General features: G+C 33.6%; 1 long non-coding RNA gene across 1 annotated transcript; it reads left to right on the forward strand.

Annotated features, from left to right (window-relative positions):
- Positions 1-5,885: 5,885 nt before the first annotated feature.
- LOC125177577 lies at positions 5,886-7,358 on the forward strand. The gene is made up of 3 exons (XR_007156579.1): positions 5,886-6,207; positions 6,844-6,976; positions 7,195-7,358. It is a non-coding gene; the product is annotated as an uncharacterized LOC125177577 (long non-coding RNA).
- The last annotated feature ends 77 nt before the right edge of the window (positions 7,359-7,435 follow it).

A 7,435-nucleotide genomic window follows, 5' to 3' on the forward strand; every position in this document is an offset into this window, starting at 1 on the left:
GAGTGATCGGTCTGATTCAGTATATAATAGCTACCCAGCAAAAATCTTTATGTTGTTTTGGGTTATTGATGAGAGATTGTCCTATTGTGTATTAATTTGAATGTCTTGATGATAGCACAATGAAAATACTGTCGAGAATTTTGCAGGTAAAATGAAGTTTATCGATAATTACAGAGAATATGAATTTATTTGCTTGTTAACGGAAACCTCATCGTCAATTTTAGCCGGACCATAAATGACTCTTGTGAATTTATCTACTGCTCTTGGGCACTGATTTTCTGTATTTTCTGTATATTTGGAAGGCCTGACCGGCGAGTTCGTGATAATTGAGCTCGTCGTGGTCTTACAACAATGAGTGAGATGGTATTAATTAATAAAGAAGAAATAGAGCTTGGGGAAATTCTGAGTGGAAGAAAAAAGTGGAAACTACAATAGAAGTGGAGGCAGGAAACTTCAAGATAGAATAACCTACAATTTTATAAATAGAAATATTTTCTAATGAACGTATGTATAATGGACTAATGGCAGGGGTTAGGGCCTAATCTGCGGGAGAGCCAGGGCGTAGCTATGAATGGACTATATACGCGCAGGAGGAATATGGCGAGACTGGAGGTTCCCTGCACGATCATAAGGCAAAGGCATGGTCGTCATTTGTAACCGATAATTAAGTTAAGCCTATGCGTTTCAGCGCCAGTTTATGAAAGTGTATAGTAAAATATTAAAGTAAAGTGACTAGTTGCCAATCTACCTCCAAAAAAAAATTAGAAATAGAACTTGAACTTTGCGAAAATTTTCCCGCATTACTGTCACTCCAGCGACACAAATCGCTGTGGCAGTGTTAATAGTATAGTTACGGCTCGGAAATTTTTGTGTATTCAGTGCTTGCGGTACGGTGGCGTAATTTTAGAAGTTGTCCTCGGCTTGTTTGCCTGGTCTAAACTCTAAATCTATTTTTGAATGTCGCCCATGCGGCGACGCATTTAGTCAGGGATAATATAGGACCTGCTGGTTAGCCGGTGATAGCAAAAAGTACCGAAATAAAAAATATTGTTTTGGCACTTTTGTTGTTAAGTTTCCTTCATAGTTGTCTGCTTTTGTCATAGAACAATGTAGGCTTGCATAAAAAAAAAGTTAACCGCCAGCTTATCTAGGTTTCTTTATTTTCTTCATGTTGATCATTATTAATTCAATTTTGCTGGAGTGTGCGACAGTGAGTCTAGAAGCTGTTTTTTTTTTACAAATTGACATTTCAGCCTAAGGCTGTAAGGTGATTTGCTTCTGATTGTTTCTTGGTGGACGTTGGTAGAAGAAAGTATGATAACTTTGATTATTGAATTAAACCGCACTTTGTCAAGCCTTCATTCAACCCAACCCTTAATAATTCATTGAATCCATTCATTAGTATCGTCAGCTTATTTTTATATAGTGAATGGCGTGGGAAACATGACATGATGACAGTTGCCTTATGGAAGACGTGGCTGAAGCCGAAGGTGGAATTGTAGCGTCAATGCCAATAACTTAACCATTGCACTTAAGTCGCCAGCCTTCAATAGAAACGATCAATTTTATTAACAAACCTGAGCATATGTTTAGCGCAATTGAAGCAACATCGTAGTTATCATGTGGTTATTGAAGTCTATAAATCAAAGTGCTGACTACCGGTAGTACTTTTTTAGTATTATACAGTATTTAGCGGCGAGGTAAGTGCACTTAGTGAAGCTTGACCTGCCCAGTGGCGACCCAAGTATCATTGATGATAGGAATGATAGTATCAGACAATCAGAGTTCATATCTTCAAGATCAATGCAGCCTGGTAAGTTGGTAATGTAGTGAGTACTATGACTATGAGTACCTACTTGAGTAGAGTGTAGAAAGTAGACTAGCAAAGTATCATGGATAGTCCAGCATATTCATATACTGTACTCCAAAGTCCAAAGCTTGTTTGAAGTTCAACTGAACGGTCTGAACCTAGTTAGCCTATTCTCCTCAGCTCTACATAGCCTAACTGCCACTGAGCTTAATTGCCAATAGTTCAATAAAGGCTTTGCCTAACATAAACAAAATTTGCAACCACTTCTGATATTTCCAACTTTGAGTACTACCGGTACCTGCCCAGCACTGCCCTCAAGCCTCATGATTGGAATTTTCCTACTTATTACCTACTATTATTTGCAGCTCCAAGGTGAAATTTTTAATAAATTGAAAATCTCGCAGGCCATGGCTCAATCATGAACTTTTGTTTCCAATTATATAGAAGTTTTTTTGTCTAGCAGGAATCTCTGGGCACCAATAATAGGGTTAAAGCTCTAGTTGTGGCTCCTAAGGATCAAGGAAAAGTATAAATATTGTCTGGAGCCTTGACCCCAACTGGTAAATAACTGTATTTAAGATTCACAATAGGTAAATTCTTTGATATAATTTATGGACAGAGAATTGACTGGAAAATCTATGCACTGACCTCTCAGTGACTTGGATGAAGATGACAGGACAGCAGGACTTATTTTTTTTAAGCTGCAGAGGCGATTTGTTAAAAATCTTTGCTAATTCTCTATCAGTTAGCTTGATCAACTACTGAACTTTTCTGTTACGTGAACACAATGTCAAGTGTTGACATATGAAAATGTAAAATTTTCTACCAATATTTTTATGATTGATATATGCGATATATAGGTGCCATACAATAGACATACTTGAAGGCCACTATGCAGAGTTTGGCAATTGTGTTGCTGAGAGCAGGATTTTAGGCCCCAAGTCAAGTGGCAAAGCAGAGAGTTTTTAACACGTTTTTCTTAGCTTAGTTTTGCGTTTGTTTGTTTGTTTGTTTGTTTGTTGTTAACATTGACAACAAAAATTAGCCCACTTCTGATGGTTCTAGAGATCTGAAATTCGGCATGCTATTTTCGCCTAACATTTTCAGATACAATCATAAAAACTAGTAATTAGAGACCGAAATTAGTTTAATTGAGTAAAGTATATATATAGTATATATATAGTATGACGTGCGGGCGCTCACGTTATAGACGAGCAGGCGCTAACGCTGCGTATCATCGATACATACGTCAAGTCATACTTAATCAAGTCTTAATCGTTTTTCTTGTGGACTAAAAAGTAGAAAATAAAATACTTAAAAAAACTTAAAAAAAAACACGTTTTTCTTGTGGACTAAAAAGTAGAAAATAAATTATGGTTCGCCCCAAAAAAACGTGGGTCGGGCTTTACGTTTACCATCAAATTTCCAAAATTCGTGTGTTATGTGCTTTTCGCTTTAATCATAAATCTGCCCAACACACGATTTTTTGGGGCGAACCATAATTTATTTTCTACTTTTTAGTCCACAAGAAAAACGTGTTTTTTTAAAGTTTTTTTAAGTATTTTATTTTCTACTTTTTAGTCCACAAGAAAAACGTGTTTTTTTAAAAAGTTTTTTTAAGTATTTTATTAGACTTGTCCTCAAGTTTATTTTTGACTCCTATAAGTAGACCAGTAAAGTATCCTGGATACCAGCATTATCATACACAAGAAATTGGTTTAAATCTTGAGTAGATGAGGAAATTAAAAATGAACTGATTCTAAAGAATCTCTGGTTTTCCACTATGCCAACTTACCTAGAAAAGAGGTACCTACTGATTGAATCACAAACTTGATTAGCCAAACCCACTAATCACAGACAAGAAATTGGCTGCTGTTTGTACTTGACTGTTTTTAGTTTTAGATGGTAGAATAAGCTGTTTAAACCAGGGTTAGTGATTTTTTTTAAATCAAAAATCAAAGAATTTTTAATTTTTCATGATTTTTTTTTATTTTTTTAGCTTTTTTGTCTCTGAGAAAAGTTATTTTTTATTTTGCAATTAGCCTACTAGCAATAACACTATTTTCTTAAAAATAGTAGTCATTCATAAATAAAAATAATATAGGGCTATGAATCATATAAGAAAATGAAATAAAATCAGTATTTATAGTTGAATACTTGAAATGCCTAGCACCATATCGATCCCTGTGTAAGGCTAGAAGCTATTTCAAACTATTGTCAGTCTTGAAAAGCTCCGGTCAAATGACATTTTAGATCTTCTGTGAACAAGTCACGAAAAGCTAAAGAATCGGTGACAGGCTACAACAGGCCTACTCTCTAGCGCCAAAATCCTCTTTCCTTTATTAATAAAATACAAATTACAAGACAATTAAAACAGATTAGTATTACACTTCTTCTTGAAGCAATACCAACTAATAATATTAGCAATTAGTCACCTTGTCTTAAAGGTTGAAAAAATCAAACTAAGAATCTCCCATGCACCAAAGCCAAAAGCTGAAATAAAACTGACAAAATCAAAAATTCTGTATTTTTTTTCAAAAGTGACAAATAATGAGAAGAACATTACTACATTAGTACTATTTTTTTTCATTACCATTGAAAAATGAAAACCTCAAACTACAAGAAATGATCACTATCTAGAATCCAGCTACCTAATTAGGTTGCTACTTAAAATATTAATAGGGATCATCTCTATCTGCCTGCCTATTAAGCCTGTTTGAAAATGAGAACTGTTTTTGCTGCTTGTGCAGTTCCTAATCAATTTCTTATGCTAGATCGCACAAGTTCAAAAGAAGAGAAAATTCTATTCACTCTAGCAGAAGAGGCAATGCATTTAATTATTTTATATAGTTTAATAATTGTACTGTAATTGTTATGTTTCTAGTCATTAATTCACATATTTAAAGATTGAAATTAAATATTTTAATTAGAATACTCAATTAGGGTGGAAAATCTCTAAATTCCTGAAAGGCCGATACAATCTCAACCAACCCTTCTTATATAAGCTAGCTAACACATGTAAATTGTGCAATGTAATGTAATTAATTATTAATGTACAACAAATAGTTAAAGACTACTTACAGCCTTATAAGAATTAGTTAAGCTGCTAGCTACAGTATGTACAATGTATTGCAACACTTGATGCCTCTGTACCAAAAACATACAATTTATTGGAACGTAATACACACTAAAGGCAACAAGTTTATATTCCAATTTGTCATAACACATTTATACTAAATCGTGAATAACAATAACTCTCTATATATTTAAACTTATAAAAAAATTAAAATAAAATCACAATTTTCTGTAAAAAATTGAATGATTTAATCACATGATTTAATCAGTTTGATTTAATCATTGCCAACCTTGACTGCAAGCCAAGAAAAGAACTTTCACCACAACATTTTTCTTTGATTTAATTATATAAATCTAGATCTGCTCTATCAAACACTTCTATTTAGGAACTATAAAATAAATTTAGTATTTTTGAACATTGTAAATTTGTGTCTTGATTGATACTGTAAAAGAGTTAGACCATTGTGATATTTAAGAAAAGAAAACCCTAAACTCTAAAAGTTCCTTCATTACAAAAATTGTGTTGATGTCTCTTGAAGTATTATGAGATAACCTATAAATGCAATATAGGAACTGCAATATGCATTTACTATGTGACTATTTCTATCACAAAAAGTAATCACTAAAAATGGTCCAAGTCACTGTTTATGGTATTTTTGACATGATATTTGTATAAAAAATCTTATGCACTTTTTCAAATGGAAGGATTTGGAAATGCTCAAAAGTCAGTCGTTGCTTGTTACCTATAGCAAAATAAATTTTTATTTTTAAACATTTGCAGTTTTTTCATATGTTTTCATGCATAAAACATTCAAGATTTAAAATATCAAAATAAGAATAAATATCTAGCACAATCTTATTAAAAACCTTGTGTTTCAAACTGGAATAATGTAACTCCAAAGTCTTCAACCACAATTGATTAAATCAGTCTTTGTAAAGTGAATTTCTTGTTATATATTAGAAATATAAATACCTGGATTTTTCAAATGACAAATTTTTCATAATAATCTTTTCTTCTTCAGATAACAAACAAAAGCTAAGAACTAGAAAATATCATGACTTTTCTCAGGATGACTCAGGCAAAGCCATCAAAGCTTGCCATGTTAGCATGTCACTCTGGCATGCCTGTAGTGACTGTAGAACATCTGGTGCAACCTTGGCTTAAAAGATTAAAAACATATTATATATTATTCATTATACATTTAATAAATTATATTATATGATTGGATGCTTATCAAAATTATAGTTCACCAAACTGACAAAGAGTTGCTACTTTGGGACAAGAAAGAAGTGTTGTTTTGTGAAGGACTATTTGATTCCAGGTAATAGTATAGTCCTTGTATATTGTATTAATAGCCCTTGTCTATATAAAGCACAATGCATACAACATACAACTTTTACATACATACAACATACAACTTTTACAAATATATAAGAGAAATTACTGACGTGCTATATACTTATGAGTGTATAATGTTTGAATTGGCAGGATTGGAGTTAGACTGTAAGCCTGGTAGCTGGTTTTATTATGAAGAAAGTATCTTATAATGTGACTGCTTCTAGTTAATTGACTTTGATCTTGTAGTTTAGCTTCATTTTGAGAGATTATTGCACTCGTAAAATTGTTCATATGTATCTTAATGTTGACAAATTTCTATAAAAAATCCTATAACTTATAGACTTTTATAATTGATAATATTAATAACCTATTTTTGCATGATTAAGACTGAGAATAATTTTTTCTACATGACCATAAATCATTTAATTGGGTAACAATAATAGGTAATTTTCAAATGCAAAATTGAATAACTCATATCGCCGTGTGTTGAAAGTAGGATATATAATGGTTATAAATTTATGAACCCAAGTTCCTGAAATTGAAATAGGAATTAACAGTTTGAAAATCAAACTCTAATAACTGTACACCCCTTAAGACATTCAAATTCCTCGGGTAACAGAGGCCTTGGAGGTCATCTTGGGCACTGCACATGGCCATGCTGATGTACCACCTTTGACGCACATCGTGTGCCATCCACCAGTAACACCAAGAAATGCACTGTGCTACAGAGGTTCCATAGTCCCCAAACACAGGTTGGTATTGAAGAGTTACTGGAAATTCGTTTGCATGGCCTATTCTTCTCAGTATTTTTCTCCTTACTATAAATCTTTCTAAGTATGAAAGTATTTAAAGTATTTTTAGACTCTTGTCTCTCAGCCATTTAGGCTCCTAAGTTAATACATATGCATTAGTTGTACACGAGCACAATCCTATCTGCAAACAAAGTATTAATTAAATTTATTCTGTGCAGGTTGCTGTCTTGGGCTCCTTGACCGCGTGGGAGTTGAAGGAAGTAGGTAACCTCCTGCCACTACATCGCTGCTGGCTTTCATTCTACTCTGAAGAAGCTCCTTAGTATCCTTACTGCTGTGTTGTGTGGTCTCTGTGTGCTGCTGTGCTGTGTAGTCTCTGTGGTGCTGCCGTGCTGTGTAGTCTCTGTGTGCTGCTGTGCTGTGTAGTCTCTGTGTGCTGCTGTGCTGTGTAGTCTCTGT

The sequence above is a fragment of the Hyalella azteca genome, unplaced genomic scaffold (assembly GCF_000764305.2).
Source record: "Hyalella azteca isolate HAZT.00-mixed unplaced genomic scaffold, Hazt_2.0.2 contig3247, whole genome shotgun sequence".
Classification (NCBI taxonomy): Eukaryota; Metazoa; Arthropoda; class Malacostraca; order Amphipoda; family Hyalellidae; genus Hyalella; species Hyalella azteca.